A 22,185-nucleotide genomic window follows, 5' to 3' on the forward strand; every position below is an offset into this window, starting at 1 on the left:
AGAGAAAACCTCTAGGATATTTATCACATGGAGGGTGATTATGACAGCATGTTCTTATTAGAGATGAATGTTTTGTGCTCATTAAGGTTACCTCCTGAGTGCTCATGGATGCAAAATGCTTTGCAGTGAAGTACTACAGTTCTGCTGTCCTGTGAGCACTTGCTGTTACCTGGAGGGTTTAATTCCAACTGTTACCTGGAGGGTTTAGAGAGGGGCTCTCTAAAAGATCCAGCACTGGTGGAGCCTGCATCAGAGCCATTAGGCAAATGGAAGGGACTGGGAGGTTTTCAAGTCCAACACTCCAGGGACACATCTGCAAGAATTGAGGGTGATGTCAAGAACCCTCTGATTTCCTAGTGTGGAGTAGCAGGTAGGAAGGACAAGGATGGGCTTGGTCCCTGAGGATCTGCAAGTGAGCCCCACTTGAAGGAAATCAATACGTATGATTCTAAACTCAAACTGTAGGCAAACCTGAACTCAAGCTCCTCACTTTGTTGGGGATTTTTCACTGTAAAAATAATTAAAACATGACTTCCTCCCAAGTAGAAGTTTTCCTGAAACACATAAGATTGTTTTTGTTTGTTTTGTTTTGTTTAGAAAATGACTATAGCTTTTACTAGCTTACCGGAAATGACAAATATGCATTTACTTATTTATTTATGAGACAGGATCTTGCTCTATTGTCCAGGCCAGAGTGCAGTGGTGCAATCACAGCTCACTGCAGCCTCGACCTCCTAGGCTCAAGCAATCCTTTTGCCTCAGCCTCCCATGTAGTTGGGACCATAGGTGCATGCCAGTACATCTGACTAATTTTTAATTTTTTTTTGTAGAGACAAAGTCTCACTTTGTTGGCCAGGCTAGTCTTGAATTCCTGGGCACAAGTGATCCACCTACCTCTGCCTCCCAAAGTGCTAGGATTACAGGTGTGAGCCACTATGCCAGGCCTATAATTATAATTTTAAAAATTGCATACCACTGTTTAAAAATAGCCTAAGAAACCAGCCTGGACACAAAAACCTCATCTCTACAAAATACACCAAAAAATTAGCTGGGTGTGGTAACATGTACCTGGGGTCCCAGCTACTGGAGGCAACGGGTGCTGAGGTGGAAGGATCACTTGAGCCTGAGAAGTGGAGGTTGCAGTGAGGCGAGATGGCGCCACTGCACTCCAGCTTGGGTGACAGAGTGAAACCCTGTCTCAAAAACAAACAAAAAACAAACAAACAAGAAACAAAACAAAAATATCCTAAGAAAGATACAGCTTCCCTCAAACCCCTCTTCCCTTCCCCAACATTTTAAAATCTAAGGCATGGCAGAAAAGCAAATTTAAATTCTTGGCTGATTGAGGCACAGCCAATTTTGGTTGATTGGGGTTTTAAGGGGACCATGTAAGAGATAATTTTAAGTGGTCAGGAGTCAGCAAGATATGTAGATATGCATCATATCCAAGGCCTCAACGTGCGTATGCACCTTACATTTGGTTTGTTTGAATCAGGATTTGAAGAAGGTTTACCTATTGCATTGGGAGGTATATATATATACACATATATGTGTATATATATATTCCCCCCTACACCACCCCAAGACAGAGTCTTACCTCGTTGCCCAGGCTGGAGTGCTGTGGCATGATCTCGGCTCACTGCAACCTCTGCCTCCTGGGTTCCAGCAATTCTCCTGCCTCAGCCTCCTGAGTAGCTGGGATTTCAGGCAAGTGCGATCACACCCAGCTAATTTTTGTATTTTTGGTAGAGCTGGGGTTTCACCATGTTGGCCAGGCTGGTCTCGAACTGCTAACCTCAAGTGATCTGCCTGCCTCAGCATTCCAAAGCGCTGGGGTTCCAGCGTGAGCCCGCATCTGGCTGGGAGGTGTATATTTTGAGTCTCTTAATCTATAGGCTCGTCTTCCCATTCTTTTTTCCCCTTGTAATTTATTTGCTATAGAAACTTATTCATTTGTCCTGTAGAGTTTCCCACATACTAGATGCTATTTATTTTATCCTTGTGGTATCATTTAACAGATTTCTCTGTCACCTGTATTTCCTGTGGGCTGATAATCTTGATTAAGTTCAGATTTGGATTTTTGGCAAGATTGCTTCGTAGGTGGTATTGCATGCTTTTGTCAGGAGGCACATAACATCTGTCTCTCTTTTTGTGTCTCTTTTTTTGCGATGTTAGCAACAGTTGACTATCATAGCCTAAATCCATTATTTTTTTGAGAACTGCAAAATGGTGATAATTCTATCATCTCATTCACATTTTTTAGCCAGACTACTTTGATGGTAAGGAACTTTCCTTCATCAACTATTTGGTTACCTAGGGTATAACTGGTTTGACTAAAGCTGTCTCCTCCTTCTGTAAGCTTCTCCTTTTTTTGTGGTAAAATGCCTTGAATGTTGAAGATAAAGACATCTTCATGGATTTTCAGTGAGATACTGGAGGGTAGAGATCAGCTTAGAATGTAGAGATCAGCTTAGAGATGTTGAAGTATAGAGATCAATTCAGTCCCTTCAAACTTTACATCATCTGCTCTTTTGAAACAGCAATGATAGGGCCGGGTGCAGTGGCTCATGCCTGTAATCCCAGCACTTTGGGAGGCCAAGGCAGGTGGATCACTTCAGGTGAGGAGTTCAAGACTAGCCTGGCCAACATGGCGAAACCCCATCTCTACTAAAAATACAAAAATTAGCCGGGTGTGGTGGTGCATGCCTGTAATCCCAGCTACTTAGGAGGCTGATGCGGGAGAATCGCTTGAACTTGGGAGGTGGAGGTTGCAGTGAACCGAGATTGTGCCACTGCACTCCAGCCTGGGTGACAGAATAAGACTCTATCTCAAAAAAAAAAGAAAAAAAAAAGAATTAATGTAATGTATGTTAAGTAAACCTTCAAGAAAAGATTTTTGTTATTTTTATGTAAAAATGCTTTGTTATTAGAAGTGCTATGCAAATTTATTATCATTAAAAGCAATGCTTCCCATGAACTGTATCTTCTTGGTCTTTGGAATTGTCTTCTGCTTCAAAGTGCTTTAGAAGTGATTAAAAAGATGAGATTGTGGGTTTAGTACTCACCAACTGAGGATCAACACTGCTAGGATGCCAGTCTGGTTTGACTTGCTTCCTCTGGCCCTGGCGCTGGCTGAGTGCTGGCTAGGGGAGAGGCCCTGGATGAAAGATGTCCTGGCAGCAGGAACATTAACACTCACTCTTGAGCCAGGAGGTAGGCGTTAATGTCTGTAGCTGGATTTCTAGCAGTGGAGATATTTAACACCCTCCCAGGATCCAGCAACCCTCTCTTTAAACCTAATTTGGCAAGTGAAAGAGAGAAGGAGTATTTCCAGTTGAACAGTTGAGAAAGTACATAAAGCTCTGTGCCATGAAGACAGAAGCCAGTTATTGGAGACTGAACACTGTATGGAGAAGGAATCTTTTTTGATTGCATTGTCTAGAGAGTTACTCTGATGGGACTTTTCTTAACAGATCTCACTCAATATGGGCCAGTGGGGCATGTTGGGAAAGTAGTGGCTCTAGGGCAGTGTAAGGATGTATGAGGTTCAGGACAGGTTGGAAATCCACGTCTGAATGCAGCCTGAAATACAATACTATGACTAGCATGGTTGTCTGAATGGTTCTGTTTCCAGGAGGACCAGGAGTTCCCTGGTGTGGGTTGTAGGGGAGAAGGACAAATGGGAGAACTCAGAGGAACCAGTCCCTCAGGAGAAAGAACAGGGAGTAAAGTGCCTCATCCAAGTTGCCCCTGAAGCTGAGCCCAACCAGCTTGAGGTCAATTTGGAGGATGCTAAGGTCATTCTAGTTACAAAGTTCATGGTAGAAGTCAGGTCACTCCAAGAAGGAACAAAAGCTCCTCTTTTGTCAGGGTTTGACTGACGGCAATGGCGAATTTTGACTTAGACTGAGCTTGAAATATGCTTGTTTTCTCTCCAAAGCTGAGGCCCATTTGCACAACAAGCAAAAAGACAAGGTAAACAACTTCTGTTTAGACTTTCCAAGGTCTGTTTCTCTAGATGACATCTCAAGAACTCTATGACATCACCTCACCTGGGAGTGAACCCAAACACTGAGGATCCTTTCAACATCCAAAAAGGGTCACTTCTTTGAAATGTGATGACTCCCTAGGACGACTTCCTCATTTAAATTACATAGATATCAGAGGAGCCCAGGCCAGGAGGTGAAGCAGAGCAAACTCACACTCTTTGACTACAAAAGCAAATGCATATTTTTGATGAGCCTGCAGTGGCTGCCTTTGCATGCTTAGAATGATGTTTTCTTCCCTGTTTTGCCTACAAGGAATGTTGTAAGCAGGCATAAACAAATGCCTTCATTATTTATCCTAGTCTCACTGCACTAAATCTTTGTATATGGGAAATTTGCTATTTTGTTTGGCTGGCAATTGCTTAAGCTAATGGGCCATGAGAGTCTTTCTCAGGGTTGCATCTTGGGATTGTTCTAGTGCAAGTGAACACCCATTAGACTGAAAGTTGTTATAAAAATTGAAGCCATGGGACTGGGTAAAAACTTCTTCATCACCCTCACCTCTGGCACCTTGTAGCCTAGGTTCTACTGTGATTGGAAGAATAATTGACCGGGTGTGGTTGGCTCACGCCTGCAACCCCAGCACTTTGGGAGGCCAAGGCGGGCGGATCACGAGGTCAGGAGATGGAGACCATCCTGGCCAACATAGTGATACTCTGCCTCTACTAAAATACAAAAATTAGCCAGGTGTGGTGGTGCGTGCCTGTAATCCCAGCTACTCAGGAGGCTGAGACAGGAGAATCACTTGAACCAGAGAGTTGGAGGTTGCAGTGAACCGAGATCACACCACAGCACTCCAGCCTGGTGATAGGGCGGTGGCCAAGTGTGTCAGAGAGCCCTGGATGAATGTCTTGCTGGAAACCAGACTAATAGGCAGTCTTCTCTCCAAGTTTTTTGTTTTGTTTTATTTCATATTTAGAATTATCCTTCCTAATACAGAAGAAATGGTATAGAACAGCAGGTTTTCCAAATAAAAACTCTGGTTTGGATGATTATTAAATACCTTGTTTTATGTCATGCTGAGAAAAAGTCATTGACTACTCTTTCTGCTCTTCCTTTTCATGAAACTCCCAGAGACTCAGCTGGAGAACCAGATGGAGTGGACATCTAGCTATCTGTCCCCAAGCTGCAACTTTCCTGATTCTCTTTGCTTTCATCGATGAATGGCACCACCATTGTCCTAATGCAGGAATATGGATACCTATTTCTGAAGATTCATCCTTTGTTATTCCTCCCAAATATGGCTAGACCTTTTCACTTCTGGTTACAGTATCATATTTCAGGGTGCATTCAGATTCAATTTCCAACCTGTCCTGAATAACATATTAACATTACTCTACTACAGAGTAGTACAGAAGGCCTACAACCTCCATATGCATCTCAACTCCTCTTTCTGCCACTGCAATGCAGTGCCCATGGCCTATAGTTACCTATGTGGGCTGAGTACTATGCTAAGTGTTTTATATGGGTCTTTTCATTTGATGCAAATAGCTATGCTAAGAGGTAGGCACTCTTTTTGTACCAGTTTCCAGGTACTTTGCTCATGGTCACATAGCTAGAGGAACTGGGATTTGAATCATAGTATTTGCATTTATCATTCCAATTCTTCACCCCTTCCTGTGTCCTTACCTTTGCCATGTGACTTTGTGGTTCCCCTAAGAAGAGGTGGAATCCATTTTCCCACCCCTTGATTCTAAGCTCAGCCATGTGACTTGCTTTGGTCAATGGGATGTTAATGGATATGCTATAAACAGAAGCTTTAAAGGAATGCTTGCGTATTTCTGTTTGCACTCTTGTCCTCTCCCATGACCATGAAGAAAAACATGTCCAGGCCAGCCCATTGGAGGATGAAAGACTCATTCATCAGATCTAAGTCATTCCAGTTGTCCCAGCCTTGGTTATCTATGGTCGGCTTACAACCAGCCAACCTTCAGACTTGTGAGACCAAGCAAGACAGCAGAGCTGCCCAGCTGCCTAGCCTCCAAAATCCATTACATAATAATTTTCAATTATGTCATCTTTCTGCTAAAATCCAACCTATCAATCAGTTAATCAATCTACCCATCTTTTAATAATTGCATGTTGCCTAAAGATGAAGTACAGACTTTTGGGTTCCTGTCTGGCATGTAAAGACCTTAGAAGTAGCTGCTCCACCCTAAAAACAAGTAAAAATCTGACCAAGCTGAAAAATCAACAATTCTTTTTAGATCTGTCAGGAAGTGAGGTTACAGGGTAAACCATTGCCCTTTAAACCAGGGAAACAGACAGACAGATACAAAGAATGACAACTTACCAAAGTAGAAACCCACAAGCAGAAACCTTTATAGAAACCAATGCTGGGATATGAAAAGCTGAACTGTAATTGATTATACAAAAGCTCAGTGTGGACAAATCTGTGAATTAAAAACTCCAAGAAGCTCCTCAGACTTTTTTGAGTCTTACTGCCTGGAGCTCTACCATGTTCTCACAGTGAACATCTCCTCATGGTTCTGGCAGGGGGTTGGAGAAAAAGTGGCCATCTGGAAGTAAGCCAGAGCATTCTGTTCTCTTTAACAAGGCCTGCCCTCAAGAGAAATTATTTTACCAGAACCTAACCTGTCAGGGGTTTCGACAGACTAACCAAACTGGGGACAGGGAAATACCCAAATCCATCCCCTTCTATCCACCCTGTCCCATCTAATACGGGGGGAAACTGAGAGTCACTTGTGAAGTTCACAACCTAGAGGCACAGGCTCACTAAAAGACTAAGACCTAATCATAGGACTATAGAATCCTCCTCCTTCTCCCCATCCCCACCCAACACCTTGCTGCTATATCACTAAAGGTCTATTTAATGCAATTCCTCTCATCTAGGATATTATGTCTAGATTTCAAAAAAAAAATTACAAGACATATTAAAAGGCAAGCAACAACAACAACAACAAAAAACCCCAGCCCCACCCTCCATTAAACTCCCCCCCAAAACAACCCAACAAAACACTGTGTGAAGAGACACAGCAAGTGTCAGAACCAGACCCTCATATGGCAGGATTGTTGACATTATTAGACCATAAATTTAAAACAACTACTACTAATGTGCTAAGGGATCTGACAGAAAAAGTAGGCAACATGCAAGAACAGATGGATAAACAGAGAGATAGAAGTTCTAAGAAGATTTACAAAATGCTGGAGAACAAAAACACTGTAAGAGAAGTTAAGACTGTTGTTAATGGGCTTACTAGTAGACAGTAGCCTGAATACACTGAGAAAAGAATCTCTGAGCTTGATACTTGGAGATTAAACAATACATTTCTAAATAACTAATGGGCCAAGAGAAATCTTAAAATATTTTAATGAAATGAAATTAAATTTAAAATACATAAATGAAATTAAAATGAAAATACAACATATTAAAATTTGTGAGATGCAGTGAAAGCAGTGCTTAGAGAAAAATTTATAGCATTGAATGTAGATATTAGAAAACAAAAAGATCAACTACCTGTTGATCTTGGATTCTATGCTTTTTACCTGGGTGATGAAATAATATGTACATCAAACCCCCACAACACACAATTTTTCTACAGAACCAACCTGCACATGTACCCCTGAAACTAAAATAAAAGCTAAAAACAAAAACAAAAATAGAAAGGTCTAAAATCAATCATCTAAGTATCCACTTTAGATACTAGAAAAAAGAAGAGCATATTTAACCTAAAATAATCAGAAGAAAAGAAATTGCAAAAACTGGAACAGAAATCAATGAAATTGAAAACAGGATATCAATAGAGAAAATCAACCAAATCAAAAACTGGTTCTTTGAAGAGATCAGTAGAATCAATAAGCCAGGCTAGAACAGGCTAACTAAGAAAAAAAGAGAAAGGGCACAAATTACTAATATTAGAAATGAAAGTGGGGAGACATCACTACAGATCCCGTGGACATTAAAAGGATAATAAAGGAATACCATGAAAAACTCCATGCCCACAAATTTGATAACTTACATGAAATAGAATAATTCCTTGAATGGTACAATATGCTAAAACTCACACAAGAGTAAATAGACAGTCTGAATAGGCCTATACCTATTAAATTAAATCAATAATTAATAATGTACCCAAACAGAAAGCACGGGGCCCAGATGACTTCATTAGTGAATTCTACCAAACATTTGAGGAAAAATTATACCAATTCTCTACAACCTCTTTCAGAAGATAGAAGCAGATGGAACACTTTCTAAGACATTCTATAAGGTCTGCATTATTCTACTACCAAAATCAGAAAAGGACATTATGAGAAAGGAAAACTACAGACAGTATCTCTCAGGAACATAGATGCAAAATCCTCAACAAAATATTAACAAAATATTAGCAAAATGGAATCCAATAATGTATGAAAGAATTACATATCATGACCAAGTGAGATTTATCCCAGGTATGCAAGATTGGCTCAACATTTGAAAATCAATTAATATAATCCATCACGTCAACAAACTAAAAAAGGAAAATTACTTGATAATGACAACAGATGTGGAAAAAGCATTTGAGAAAATCCAGTACCAATTCATGATAAATTGATCAGACTAGGAATAGAGGGTAACTTCCTCAACTTAATAAAGAATATTTATAAAAAACCTACAGCTAACATCATACTTAATGGGGAGAAACTAGAAGCTTTCCCACTAAGATTAGGAACAAAGCAAAGGTATCCCCAATCATCCCTGCTTTCCAACATTGCACTAGAAGTGCTAGCTAGTGCAATAAAACAGGGAAAGAAAATTAAATATATACAGATTGGGAAGGAAGAAATAAAACTACCTTGCTTGCAGATTACATGATTGTTTATGTAGAAAATCCAAAAGAATAGACCCAAAAAACCCCCAAACTCCTAGAACTATTAAGTTAATGCAAAAACCACATGGCAGAAACCACAATTACTTTTGCACTAACCTGATAATAAGTATTGCAGTAAGGTTGCAGGATACTAGGTTAATATACAAAAGTCAATTGCCTTTCTCTATACTGGTAATGAAATGGTGGACTTTGAAATTATAAACACAATACCATTTACATTAGCACCCCCAAAATGAAATCTAACAAAATATGTACAAGATCTATATAAAAAAAACTATAAAACTGATGAAATAAATTAAAAAACTAAACAAATAGAGAGATATTCCATGTTCATGAATAGAAAGACAAATATTGTCAACATGTCAGTTCTTCCCAACATTATCTATAAATTCAGTGCAAACCCAATCAACATTCTAGCAGTTTGTCAATATGCTTATTGGCAAACTGACTCTACAGGAGAGGCATAAGACTCAGAATAGCCAACACAGTATTGAAAGAGAAGAACAAAGTTAGAAGACTAACACTACCTGACTTCAAGGCTTACCATAAAGCTACAGTGTGCTATGGGTGAAAGAATAGGCAAATAAACCAATGGCACAGAATAGAGAGCCCAGAAATAGACTCATAGAAATATAATCAACTGATCTTTGACAACTGATCTTTGACAAAGGCAATACAATGGAGAAAAAATGGCCTTTTTGGGAACTACTAAACATCCACATGCAAAAAGAAAGAATCTAGACACAGACCTTACACCCTTCACAAAAATCAGCTCACAGACCCAAACATAAAGCACAAAACTGTAAAACTCTTAGAATGTCATAAATTTGTTAAACATAGTTGCTGCGTTGGCATCCATTTTGAGGCCTGACATAAGTTCTTTGAAACCCAGTTGTACCTTGTCACCTTTGGCCTCATTAAAACTTTTTCTGTGTGGTTATTTTCAATATAACCCACTTGTTCCTCATCTCATGAACCCAAAACCCAACACATCCCATAGCTGCTGATTGTGATGTCAATACCTAATTGTCAACACCAGAATTATGTGAAAAAGTCCCCTACTTTGCATGTTTGTTTGTTTTTGAGACAGAGTCTCACTATATCACCCAGGTTGGAGTGCAGTGGTGTGACTATGTCTCACTGCAGCCTCAACCTCTTACGCTCAAGCGATCCTCCCGCCTCAGCCTCCTGAGTAGCTGGGACCACAGGAGCACACTACTGTGCCTGGCTAATTTCTGTATTTTTTTTTGTTGAGACAGGGCTTTGCCAGTGTTGCCTAGGCTGGTCACACTCCTGAGTTCGAGCAATCCACCCACCTTGGCCTCCCAAAATGCTGAGATTACAGGTATGAGCCACCACACACAGCCTGCCTATGTTTTCTTTAAAGTAGCCAATTCACAACTCCCATGGGAAAGCCTAAGGAATAGTGCCCATGGACCTTAATAAGGGCATAGTCCCACAGGTCTTCTTTCTCTCTCACTTTCCACCTGATGGATGAGATCGCTACTGCCTCCAGATTTCCTGATGACCTCCTATCAACACCCCAATCTCTCTGGTACCTGTAAGTAACACATTTCTTCCATTTTATGCATTCTAGTTTCACTTGCTCATTGTGCTTCACCTGACACAAGCACCTGAATCTAACTTTCCTCCTGGTCAGCCCTCTCCTAGAGAGTGGCTATCTTGGCTTATTACTACTCTCAAGAGAGAGAGCTCAGGATCAGATTAGAAAAAACTCACAACGTAGAAGATAACATGGGACAAAATATAGATGACCTTGGGTTTGGCAATGACTTTTTCCATATAATACCAAAGGCATGATACATGCAAGAAATAATTAATAAGCTAGACTTTATTAAAATTAAAAATGTCAGCCGGGTGCGGTGGCTCACGCCTGTAATCCCAGCACTTTGGGAGGCTGAGGTGGGTGGATCATGAGGTCAAGAGATCGAGACCATCCTGGCCAACGTGGTGAAACCCGGTCTCTACTAAAAATACAAAAATTAGCTGGGCGTGGTGGCAGGCACCTGTAATCCCAGCTACTCAGGAGGCTGAGGCAGGAGCATCGCTTGAACCCGGGAGACGGAGGTTGCAGTGAGCTGAGATTGCGCCACTGCACTCCATCCTCGTGAGAGAGACTCCGTTTCACAAATAAATAAACAAATAAAAAAATTTTTAAAAGCCAACAATGAGAAAATAAACAACTTAATTTGAAAATGGACAAAACACTTGAACACACACCTAGCCAAAGAAGATACACAGATGACAGATAAGCAAAAGAAAAGATGCTCCATATCACATGTCATTGAGGAAATGCAAACTTAAACAACAATGAGATACCACTACATGCCTATTAGAATGGCCAAAATCCGGAACACTGACAACACCAAATTCTGGCGAGGATATAGAACAATGGGAGTTCTCATTCATTGCAGGTGGGGATGCAAAACGATACAGCCATTTGGAAGACAGCCTGATAAACATACTTCTACCATATGATCCAGCCATTGAGTTCCTTGGTGTTTACTAAAAGAAATCGAAATTACCTTTACACAAAAATCTGCACATAGATATTTATAGTAGCCTTATTCATAATTGCCAAAACATGAAAGCAACAAGTTGTTCCTCAGTAGGTGAATGGATAAACTGTGGTACATCCAGACAATGGAATATTATTCAGCATTAAAGGAAATGATTATCAAGCCATGAAATGACATGGAGGTACCTTAAATGAATATTACTAAATGAAAGAAGTCAATCTGAAAGGTTATATATTGCATAATTCCAGCTATATGACATTCTGAAAAAGGCAAAACTGTGGATACAGTATAGAGGTCTCAGTGGTTGCCAGGAGTTGGAGAGAGGGAGGAATGAATAGGGGAAGTATGGAGGGTTTTTCAGGGCTGTGAAATTATTCTGTAGGATATTATAATGGTGGATGCATATCATTGTACATTTGTCCAAATCCATAGAATGTACAACATCAAGAGTGAACCCTAATGCAAACTATGGACTTTGGTTGATAATGATGTGTCCGTGGAGATTGATCAGTTGTAACAAATGTACCACCCAGGTGTGGGATGTTGAGAATGGGGGCGGCTGGCTGTGTGTATGTGAGGTCAGGGAGCCTATGGGAACTCTCTATACTTTCTACCTCAATTTTGCTATGACCTTCAAACTGCTTTACAAATAAAGTTTATTTAAAAGGGGGGCAAGGGGAAACAAATAAAACAAATCACTAACTACGACAGCAACAAGAACGAGATGAAGTACAGATCCTAAGCCTTGACAGAGCAGCCCTGGAAACCTTGCTTTCTCAAAGTCCCATCACAAACCTCTGCTCTAGCCTAAGCAGCCTATTTAAGGTCCCCCAAATATCCCTTGTCCTTTCCCAGCATCTTTGCTGCTCACTATGTCCTCTTCTCCCACCCCCACCCTGCCACTCAACCACATTCTTCAGCATCAATGTTGGTTCTACCCACTCTGGGAAACCTTCTTAACTCATCCCCACTAGAAGGGATGTCTCCAGCCTCTGCACTCCCCTGCACCTGGGCCAGTCATCTGGCTCTTAGTGTTGGCCACCCTGTGGAGTTAGGTAGAGCGTATGGTTTTTATGGATGTGTAGTAGTTCGCTAGTGTGCAAATTCTTTCAGAACATGTATTTTGTTGTATGATTTGTGTCATTGCCCTCAGACTTGTTCGTATTTGATTCAAGGATTAAATCAAAATATCAAAACTTATATTAAAATTTCAAAGCAATAAGTGGCCACAAAGCTTCCACTCTGGAAGATGCATCTCACAGTCCCTCAGTGTCACAGTGTCACTGGTGGGAATGACTCCAAAGCAGCCTTCAGAGCCACCTTCTGGGCTCCAAGGTGGTGAGCCCCTGGGAGTTACTGTTCCTGCCTCCACAGAGAAGACCTCAGGCTCTTCAGGATTTTCTAAGGGGATCGCTTTAGTCTGTAAAACCTTACATGGCTTACTACCAGAGGGGCCACCCCTCTGTATACTCACCCTGGGAAGAGTGAGACGAATTCACTTCCAAGACTAATGATCTGAGAGTCTTTTCCTGGGGCAGCAGGCTCTCCGATCTGGCAGCTGTCCGCTTCCCCTGGAGCTCTGCTGCAGTGATTTGCAACTAGGCAGATTTGATGGTGGGGGTGGGAGAGAGCACGCAGAAGAGCCCCCAATTGACCTCATGTCCCCTTTCCCCACCTAGTCTCAATCACACCCACACTGACTGAGCACCATGGCTCCAACAGTTAAGCCTTTAAGGTGAGGGAACACTGCTTTCTCCAGTAGGCATGTTCTGCTAGAAATATCAGATCCTTTTCAGTGTACCTTAATTATACAAATATTTCAGGTGAAAGGTGCTTTGCCCTTGCCCCAAATTACCTGAGCCATGACCTCAATCTGATCATTTTATTTTAATAGCCCCAACCTTAGAATGTTCAAATCCACCTTATTCTGTAGAGAAGTCCATGTGTCCACGGAAACTCCATGTTTTTTTGTCCTTGTGAGTCTGAATAATTAAACAGGATTTTGATGGCGTCTGTGCCATGTGCATTTATTGTGCACACAGGTAGATACATGCATAACATACTAATTGAATTATTTTAAAAACATAAATATTTTGCCAGGTTACAGAAACACACACTAAATATCTAAATCTACAAACTGCTGACAAACAGCACCTTTTTTTTTTTTTAACAAAAGAGAGCAGTTTAATAACAGTGTTAGAAAGCTGGCAATATGTTTGTTAAAATCTTTAATTAGGGACAGGCTTTCCCAGAGGCCTCTGAAGGCAAAAGGTGTAAATGGAGAAACTGTCCCAGCCTGCATGCTCCACGGTGGCTGTGTTCCGAGCACAGATGGGCTGGTGAGGAAACTGTGAATGGACAAATGATAACAGACTACTCTGTAATTCCAACATCAGCTCATTAGCAATCTGTCAGAGATTTTAATATTTATACGGGTAAAAATGCAGAAGTCACACGATCGTTACGTGACAGTGTGTGTGTCTCACTGAAAAGGCCATTATCAACGGATTGGCATAATGGCTATTAATACAACAAAAATGTCGCGGGAAGCACAGGCATTTGGATGCTTTGTGCTCTTGTTAGAAAATGACGATTTTGTGTGCTTTTAAGCCATCACAGGAAGCTGAGATAACAATGGTTTCATGATGGAAATCATTAATAAATAAACAACCAGGCCAGCATGGTGGAAAATGTGAAGGACATGAAGCCATACCAGTTTCCAAAGGATGAATGGTGACATTTCTCAGTTCTGAAAAAGGCTCTGTGTCAGCAACTTTAAATTCCCTTGGATCACAAACCTGATTTCCAAATGATTTTAAACTTGCTAGTCAGTGGGTTCAAATAGTTGCCATTGAAAACGTATCTATTTAGAATGCGTGTACACAATGGGCTGAAACTGATGAAGAATCAGTGTTTACTCTCTGAAGGGAGAAAGAGAATGAACATTTATGAGGTATCTATTGTATGCCAAGTAGTTTATATTTGAAATCTTATTTAATTTTCACAACAATCCAGTGAGCTATTCCCCTGTTGTACAGGTGTAGAAGTGGCTGAGCCCCAGAGAGATTATGTGACTTCATGAAGATAGTACGGCTGGTTAAGTGGAGACAATTTTATTTGAACTCAGTTCTTTACGGTTGCAAAGCTAAACTTTTTTCCCACTGCATTATATTTTGTCTATCTTGTACACTGGGGAGTAGCCTTTTAGGATCCTCATTACCTTGCTATGGACAGGCACAAGGGCCCCAGAGATTCAGGGCTCAACTTATACGAAGGCATCCTTTTTGTTTTGTTTTGTTTTGTTTTTTGAGATATGGTTTTGCTCTACCTCCCAGGCTAGAGTGCAGTGATGCAATCATGGCTCACTGTGGTCTCAACCTCCCAGGCTCAAGTGATCCTCCTACCTTAGCCTCCCAAGTAGCTGGTCTGACAAAGTCATCCAATTTTAATGGCACAAATGGACACTGACTTATTTGAAGTATACACTTTAAAATTTCTTGGCCGGGCGCGGTGGCTCAAGCCTGTAATCCCAGCACTTTGGGAGGCCGAGACGGGTGGATCACGAGGTCAGGAGATCGAGACCATCCTGGCTAACACGGTGAAACCCCGTCTCTACTAAAAATACAAAAAAAAAAAAAACTAGCCGGGCGAGGTGGCGGGCGCCTGTAGTCCCAGCTACTCGGGAGCCTGAGGCAGGAGAATGGCGTGAACCCGGGAGGCGGAGCTTGCAGTGAGCTGAGATCCGGCCACTGCACTTCAGCCTGGGCGACAGAGCGAGACTCCGTCTCAAAAAAAAAAAAAAAAAAAATTCTTTTTGGGGAATAGTTCTGCTTCGATATTGAGAAATGTCTGCACCTGATACAAAGAGTTAAGCTAATGATCTGTGAAATCTAGTCAAAAAATTTTTGAAAGAAAAGAGTTCTTATATTATGATTCTATAAAGCTCAAAAATAAGTCAAGACAATGAAAACGGTTAGAAATCAGGATGATGATTACCCCTGGAGGGAACAGTGACTGCAAGCAGGCACCGGGGGACTTCTGGGATCAGGGTATTGTTCTATTTCTTTTTCTTTTTTTTTTTTTTCGAGATGGAGTCTTGCTCTGTCGCCCATGCTGGAGGGCAGTGGCATGATCTTGGCTCACTGCAAACTCCGCCTCCTGGGTTCAAGCAATTATCCTGCCTCAGCCTCCTGAGTAGCTGGGATTACAGGCACCTGCCACCACACCTGGCTAATTTTTGTATTTTTAGTAGAGACAGGGTTTCACTGTGTTGGCTAGGCTGGTCTCGAACTGCTGACCTTGTAATCTGCCCGGCTCGGCCTCTCAAAGTGCTGAGATTACAGGCATGAGCCATCGCGCCTGGCCTTGCTTTATTTCCTGATCTGTGTGCCGGTTACACCACTGTGTTAACTTTGTGAAATTTTGTTGAGTTTGTAAATTTAGGATTTGAACACATTCCTGTATGCATATCCTACTTCCATAACATTTACCAGAAAAAATAGAGGACAAATTTTTTTTCCTAACGTGATTTAATTTGGAGTTCTGCTTGTTCGATTTTCATATTTTGTGGCCATGGGCAAAATTATTCTCTATGTGAAGCTTGTAATTGGAAGTCCTCCTTCTGGAGTTTGGAGACTATAAGCTGGGGAATATGCCTCCCTTGTCCATGTGGGTGAGTACATGTATGCTTATTTAAACATGCTCATATCCTGGAAATGGAGAAATACCTGTGTTCTTTTACTCTTATCTTTCAAATTCCTGAGAAACCTAAAATGGGAATGGAATGCTAGTCAAGTGCAAATTTTATACAAGTGAGCTTGGGGATGGAACTGTCTTACTTGGTGACCCCTTATTGGTAGCAATTTCCTGTGCAAATGGCAAGGGCAGGTACCCTCTCCTCTCAGGAACCAACATCTCCAGCCAGCATGTTGAACTCACTCTCACCTTGTGTCTTCGTCCCATCCCCGCTCAGCTCTTACTGCCAGGCTCTCCTGGAAGAGCCAAGGCAGGAGAATTTCTGCATCCCACAGACATCTGAAGGGCTGATTCTGAGGGCTCTTGAACAGACTCAACCTATTCATCTGTGCCTCAAACATATTTCCTACCTTATAGTACATGCCTACCTTAATGACCTAAACATTTTTTAATCACCAAGATAACTACAAACAAGGTAGATTGTTGAAATGCTGCACTGCATTCACTAGGTCACTTCTAGAACTTTATCTTAAGGAAATCATTAGACAAGTTTGCAAAGATAATTCTCAGTGTGTGGTTTGAGGACTACCAGTATCAATATTGCCTGTAGTGCTTGATAAAATGCAGATTCTTGGGTCTTATGCCTTTCTTATTGAAGATGTGAGGCTCATGCATCTATATTTTTAAAATGCCTCAGATAATTCTTAGTCACATTTAAGCTTGAGGATCACTAATGTACAGGGATGTTATTGCAATATTATTTAAAAGAGGAACAGAAGGGAGCAGGGAGCCTAAATGTTCATCAGAAGAGGATTAGTTAAAATAATGATGATACAATGACATTCTGCAGCTTTAAATATGTAATATAGATCCATATTTATTGACATGGAAAAATGTTCACAGTATATTGCTGGATGCAAAAAGCACATGTTATCTGATAACATTTTTGTTTCTAAATGTGCATTTGGGTGAGGCCAGAATATCAACAGTGCTGATCTCTGGATGATACTTTTATTTTTCATTGTTTTCTTGTATGTTTTTTGTTTTGTTTTGTTTTGTTTTGCAGTAAGCATTTGTTACTTTTATAATCCAATAACTCCAATAAAGCTCTTACAAAAACCAGAAAAAGAAAACTATTTGATTTCCTAAGCAAGTACTTCCAGTGTACTATTCCAGTGAAATTTGTGGATGGTTAATTCAGAAGATAGCAATAGCTGTCTGATCCTCTTAACACATGAAATATCTAAAAGACATGTCTCTGCTGGTCCATGAGATCAGTCAATATTGCCAATGGAGTAGAACCTTCTGAACCCAAGAGTGACTTTATAGCTGATGTTTATATCACAGAGATTTTTACTCATTAGAACTAGTGCTTTTTGCAGGGGATAAGAATGGTGAAGAGGGCTGGGAAATGCATACTCTGATTTGGGGAAGTATATCTGGTGCGTAAAGAAAGACTGTCCAACTCTTGTATTTAGAAGATTTGCAGCAGTGGAAAAGAGTCCTGAAGAAATCGAAGGGTCAGTGAACTGCAGTTGTATCCTACTTTTTATGCTTGCTTTCAATCTTTTACCCTTAAAAGTGTTTTATTCTTCTTCTTCCTCAGCTTCATCTTGTAATGAAAAAGATAGGGAATGAGATCCACTGAAAATTCCAGGATTTTGCCTCTCAGAACACAATCTTGAGAGTACATTTTTCCTAATCCAATCTGTTTTAAATGTTGTCAGGAAGTACCATAATTGGTTGTGGTAAATGACACTGGAACCACATTGCTACTCACTCTGGAAATGATACGAGCTCAGCGTGCTGCTGATCAAATGCATTTCTGCATTAAAACTATTACAGGCAAAATGCCTCAATGGGATTCTTTCCTCCTAATAGTTTTCCAGGGTTTGTGCTGAAAGGGTTCTGTCAATCAAGTCTGAAAATCAGCTTAACACTCTGACTTGGGTTAATAAAATGCAGCTGCCAGGATCTCAGCTCAGAGGCCACTGTTCGCTGATTCCAACATTATCAAGCCCCGCTAAAAATGCCTTATTATAATTGATACTCACTGATAATACACTTTTTTTTTAATGCAAAGAATGCCTCCAGAAAGACTTTGCCTTACACAAAGGCCTGCTAGAAGAGAGACCCCATATAAAAGACAGATAGCTAAGAGGAAGTAGTACAGGCTAAATGTATTTTCACAAGTACCCTGGGGACAGACTTGGTGGAGATTCTGACTTTCTTGGTTGGCTTGGATAAGGCAGCAAGAATTGATACAGAAATAAGGATATGGCCCAGATTATATGATTGTGAAGGAGGCTCTGATAGCACTGTGACCAATTAATGGGAAGATGAGATTCCAAATGAAAAGACTTATTTTACTAAAGAAAACAAGATGTCATAATGCAGAAAGCCCATGACAACTGACAAGCTAGTGAGAAGAGAAAATGTCCTTTGAATTGCTAAGTCACTGCCTGGCTGGAGAGTTCATATCACTGTCTCTAAGTTCTTCTAAGACTCAGGCTTCTGGGCCAATTGATTCTAACTCTCTTCAGATAGAAATATTTCCCCTCTAGTTTCATGGACAGAGGCACTCACACAAAAACAACTCATATTAAAAGGACATTAGGGCCATCAAAGTGCTGGAGGGAAGCATGATGGCTTTCAAACTAATTCACTTTCTAGAAAGTTTCTGCTGGCTGCCCCGAGGAAGGAGAAAATGGAATAAACACAGGCCTGGTGTGGGGGTGGTATTTCCACCCAGTGAATTCTCATCATGGGAGAATACCACTAAGGTGTACAGCCAAGTAGGAAACTGAGAAAGGAACATTGTTAATTACACTCCAGTGCTGTTTATTTGAGAGTTTCTGTTCAGAGACAATCGGAGTGACTTCCCAGGAAGGGAGAAGGAAACAATTTTTCGTGGCTGGTAGAGCTGTTGTTAGGAAAGCTTCAAGGAGGTACTTTGGGCACAGTCTTCTTCACACAACCAAAACGGCTCTGGTGACTGCGGGATCACATGACATTATGAGGGAACGCTTGACTCCATTACATTTGCTTCAGATTCCCTTTCAAACATTAATTGCCTGAATTTCCCTGGTCAAGTGAGAAAAAAAAATAAGCATACACACATTTATCATGTGATTGTTTTATTACTTTGGCTGCACTTCTTCCAGATGTGTTTCTGTTCAGGTTATATATTCTAGCACACACTGCCCCCATGTGCGGTGAGGAGCAGACCCCTTACACTCTCCTTAGGGTGATTTATGACCAATACATATTGAGGACTTGTGTGCTGCAGCCTGTACTGAGCTCTTCATAAACATTCTCTCCACCTGATCCCCACATGACCGTGTGAAGTCAGTAATGTTCTTTTTAGTCCTAATTTACAGGGAAATTGAGTAAGAGGAAGGTTGAGTAACTTGCTCAAGATTATTCAGCTGGTGAGCAGATCCTGACCTGGTCTATCTACAAAGCACTGCTCCTTCACTGCTGTTCTCTACACCTGCTGGCTGAAGATGTTCTATACTTGAGCTTCTCCCAGCATGAATTAGTGGCCTATAGTCAGTAGTTCCTACATGTGGCATTTCTAGGAAAGGGAACTCTATCCCTATCCCTAGAACAAGCCCTAGGTTACACTTGGATCCAGGCCTACATTGAGAGATTGTTGCCACTGAAGGGGACAGCCTACTAAAGACACAGCTCTAGCTTCAAAATCGGAGAGATGAGCTTTCAATTTTGGTTTTCATATTTACTAGCTGTGTGATCTAAGCCAAATAATTTGACTTGTGTGAACTTCAGCAACCCAGCACTATATTTAACATGGAAAGAGCTAAAAAGTCGTTAGGGATATATGAATCCTAGACTATACTTAGACTCTGTGCTTCTAAAAATCCGACTCCTCTGGGGAGTGGGAAGTGAGAATACAATGAGTGTGTCTGGGAGAAAGATATAACAGAGTTGATAAAAAGTGGGCAATAGTGATGCTACCCAACTCTCCTAAGCATATATCACCAGTAGATCATGGCACCATTTTGTAATGAGTCTGGTTTCAGTGTCAGAATTCTTCTCAAGAGTTCCAAGTAGCTCAATGGAGTTGGTGCTCAAGAAGAATCCTATTTATTATCCCATGCATAGGGATATCAAAATAGGGTCTGCACATAGGGAGGAGTAAAATAATAAGGTGAAGGATCTGAAAAAGAAGAAAAGAAGTGAAACTGTGAAACTTGAACATGACTTTATCTCGTTTTGTTTTTTATGATTTAAAAAGTAATCCTTCTCACATTAATAAAAGTGGATTTCATAGTAGGAGTGGCATCCTCAGTTGGAAACTAACTTTGGTGACTACTTTACATAGATTATCACTTGTGAGCAGTAAAACAGCCCAGGAAGGGAAGATTAGTAGCCCCATGATACAACTGAGGAAACTGAGGCTCAGAAAAGTAGAGTAACTTGGCCAATACCACATAATTATCGAGTGTACCATCTGGCACCAAATGTGGTCCTCTTTTCACAACACCATCCCAGGACCATGCAACACTGAGTTCTAGGCCTTTTGCAGTTAACTCAAACCCATCTATTTTCCCCTGGCTTCCCAGGGTTCCCAGTGGCTGGGCCCACTGATCTCTCTACCTGCCATGGGACATAGAGCCAAGGGGTTTGAGACAGTGTTCCCTGCAAAGTATTGCAGGAAATATGATACTAGAAAAAGGTCACTTACTGTAATTCCACTTAAAATGGGTTCTCAAGTTCTCCCGTATTAAAAAAAAAAAAGAGGTTGGACTCGAACCTTATCTTGAAAATGAAACTAAAATTTATGAAAATAGGTGCTCTAGGAATTAAATCTGGGGTAACTGTGTAATTCACGAATGAATGAATAATAAACAGTAAGTCTAACCTGAGGACTTAACTTTTTTATTTTTATAGATTTAGAGGGGACATGCACATTTTGTTACTGGATATTTGTGTAATGGTGAAGTAACTGTAATTTGAGGAAACAAATTACCTCAAGTCTTAGTGGCATAAAACAATAAAGTATTATGCTTACAGATCTGTGGGTCAGGAACTCAACCTGGGCAAAGCACGTGACTCTGTGGCTCTTCACCATCACTTTCATTGATGTTAAGAAATCTTACCTACTTAGCTTTGTAACTGTAGGAACTCTGATCATGAGTATTTCTCTTAGGAATTTCCCCTGACTTCAGCTCTACCTCTTCCCTCCCTGACTGCAGTGTCTCATCCCTGTGCACTGCACTTTGGGGTTATTTCTCCTTCCGTAAACTTAGTTCTGCCCCTTGCCTCTGGCTATGCTCTGTGCCATCAGCTAGCCTTCATTCTGTTTCTGGCATATGTCTTGACCCCTATGGCCCTGCTTTGTTTAAGGCAGTTCTCCCTGGGGCCTGGACCCTACCATAGGACCGACCCAATAGGTTGAACCTGTCCCCTATGGAGAGATGGCCTTGGCCCTGTCTGCCAACCTGGGCTCTGAGTCATTCCCTTGTTTTCCTCTTCCTGTTCGCACCTCACATATTGGGGCACTTTGCTCGAATGAGCTCAAGGAAGGAAAACACCTAGTCCCACGGCTGACTCACAATGGGCACTAAATAAATGCTACAATTCCCTTGCTCAGTGAGGCACCTGACTGAAAATAGCCACATTCCCTGGACACTGGGTCTTGACCACTTACCAGAACCCATTCTGTCTATGCTCCCTGTGCCTCCAGCTCATCCAGTGTGTTGATTTTTAAATCAGCCTTTCCCCTCATAGTGTCTGCATTACTACTGAGAGGTCTGCTGAACCTAATCACAGATCTTCCTCAGACATCTTGAAACGAGTGTCTGAAGAGCCCAGAACAATTTCACACTAAAATTCTCTTTTACTCAACAAAGATACATTGATATTCAGGCGCTGGGTTTCTGAGGTTCCAGGCCTAGACTAGAGGCTAGCGATACTGTGGTGAATATAGTTCCAGCCTTGCCTCTCCTGTTAGCCTTCAACTCTTGCTGGCCAGGCACCGGGTGGCTCACGCCTGTAATCCCAGCACTTTGAGAGGCCAAGGTAGGTGGATCACTTGAGGTCAGGAGTTTG

The 22,185-nt window shown here is 41.2% G+C and overlaps 1 long non-coding RNA gene across 3 annotated transcripts in view; it reads left to right on the forward strand.

Moving 5' to 3' along the window:
* LOC135964692 (uncharacterized) overlaps positions 1–22,185 on the forward strand; it is a 70,583-nt gene that overhangs the window by 36,960 nt on the left and 11,438 nt on the right. The window contains exon 2 of one of the 3 annotated variants that reach the window (XR_012417858.1): positions 5,121–7,401. The exons of the other annotated variants lie outside the window; for them this stretch is intronic. This is a non-coding gene — a long non-coding RNA (uncharacterized lncRNA). Of the gene's footprint in view, positions 1–5,120; positions 7,402–22,185 lie in introns of those variants that run through there. 3 annotated transcript variants of the gene reach the window in all.

Source organism: Macaca fascicularis, chromosome 1, assembly GCF_037993035.2.
Source record: "Macaca fascicularis isolate 582-1 chromosome 1, T2T-MFA8v1.1".
NCBI classification, from domain to species: domain Eukaryota; kingdom Metazoa; phylum Chordata; class Mammalia; order Primates; family Cercopithecidae; genus Macaca; species Macaca fascicularis.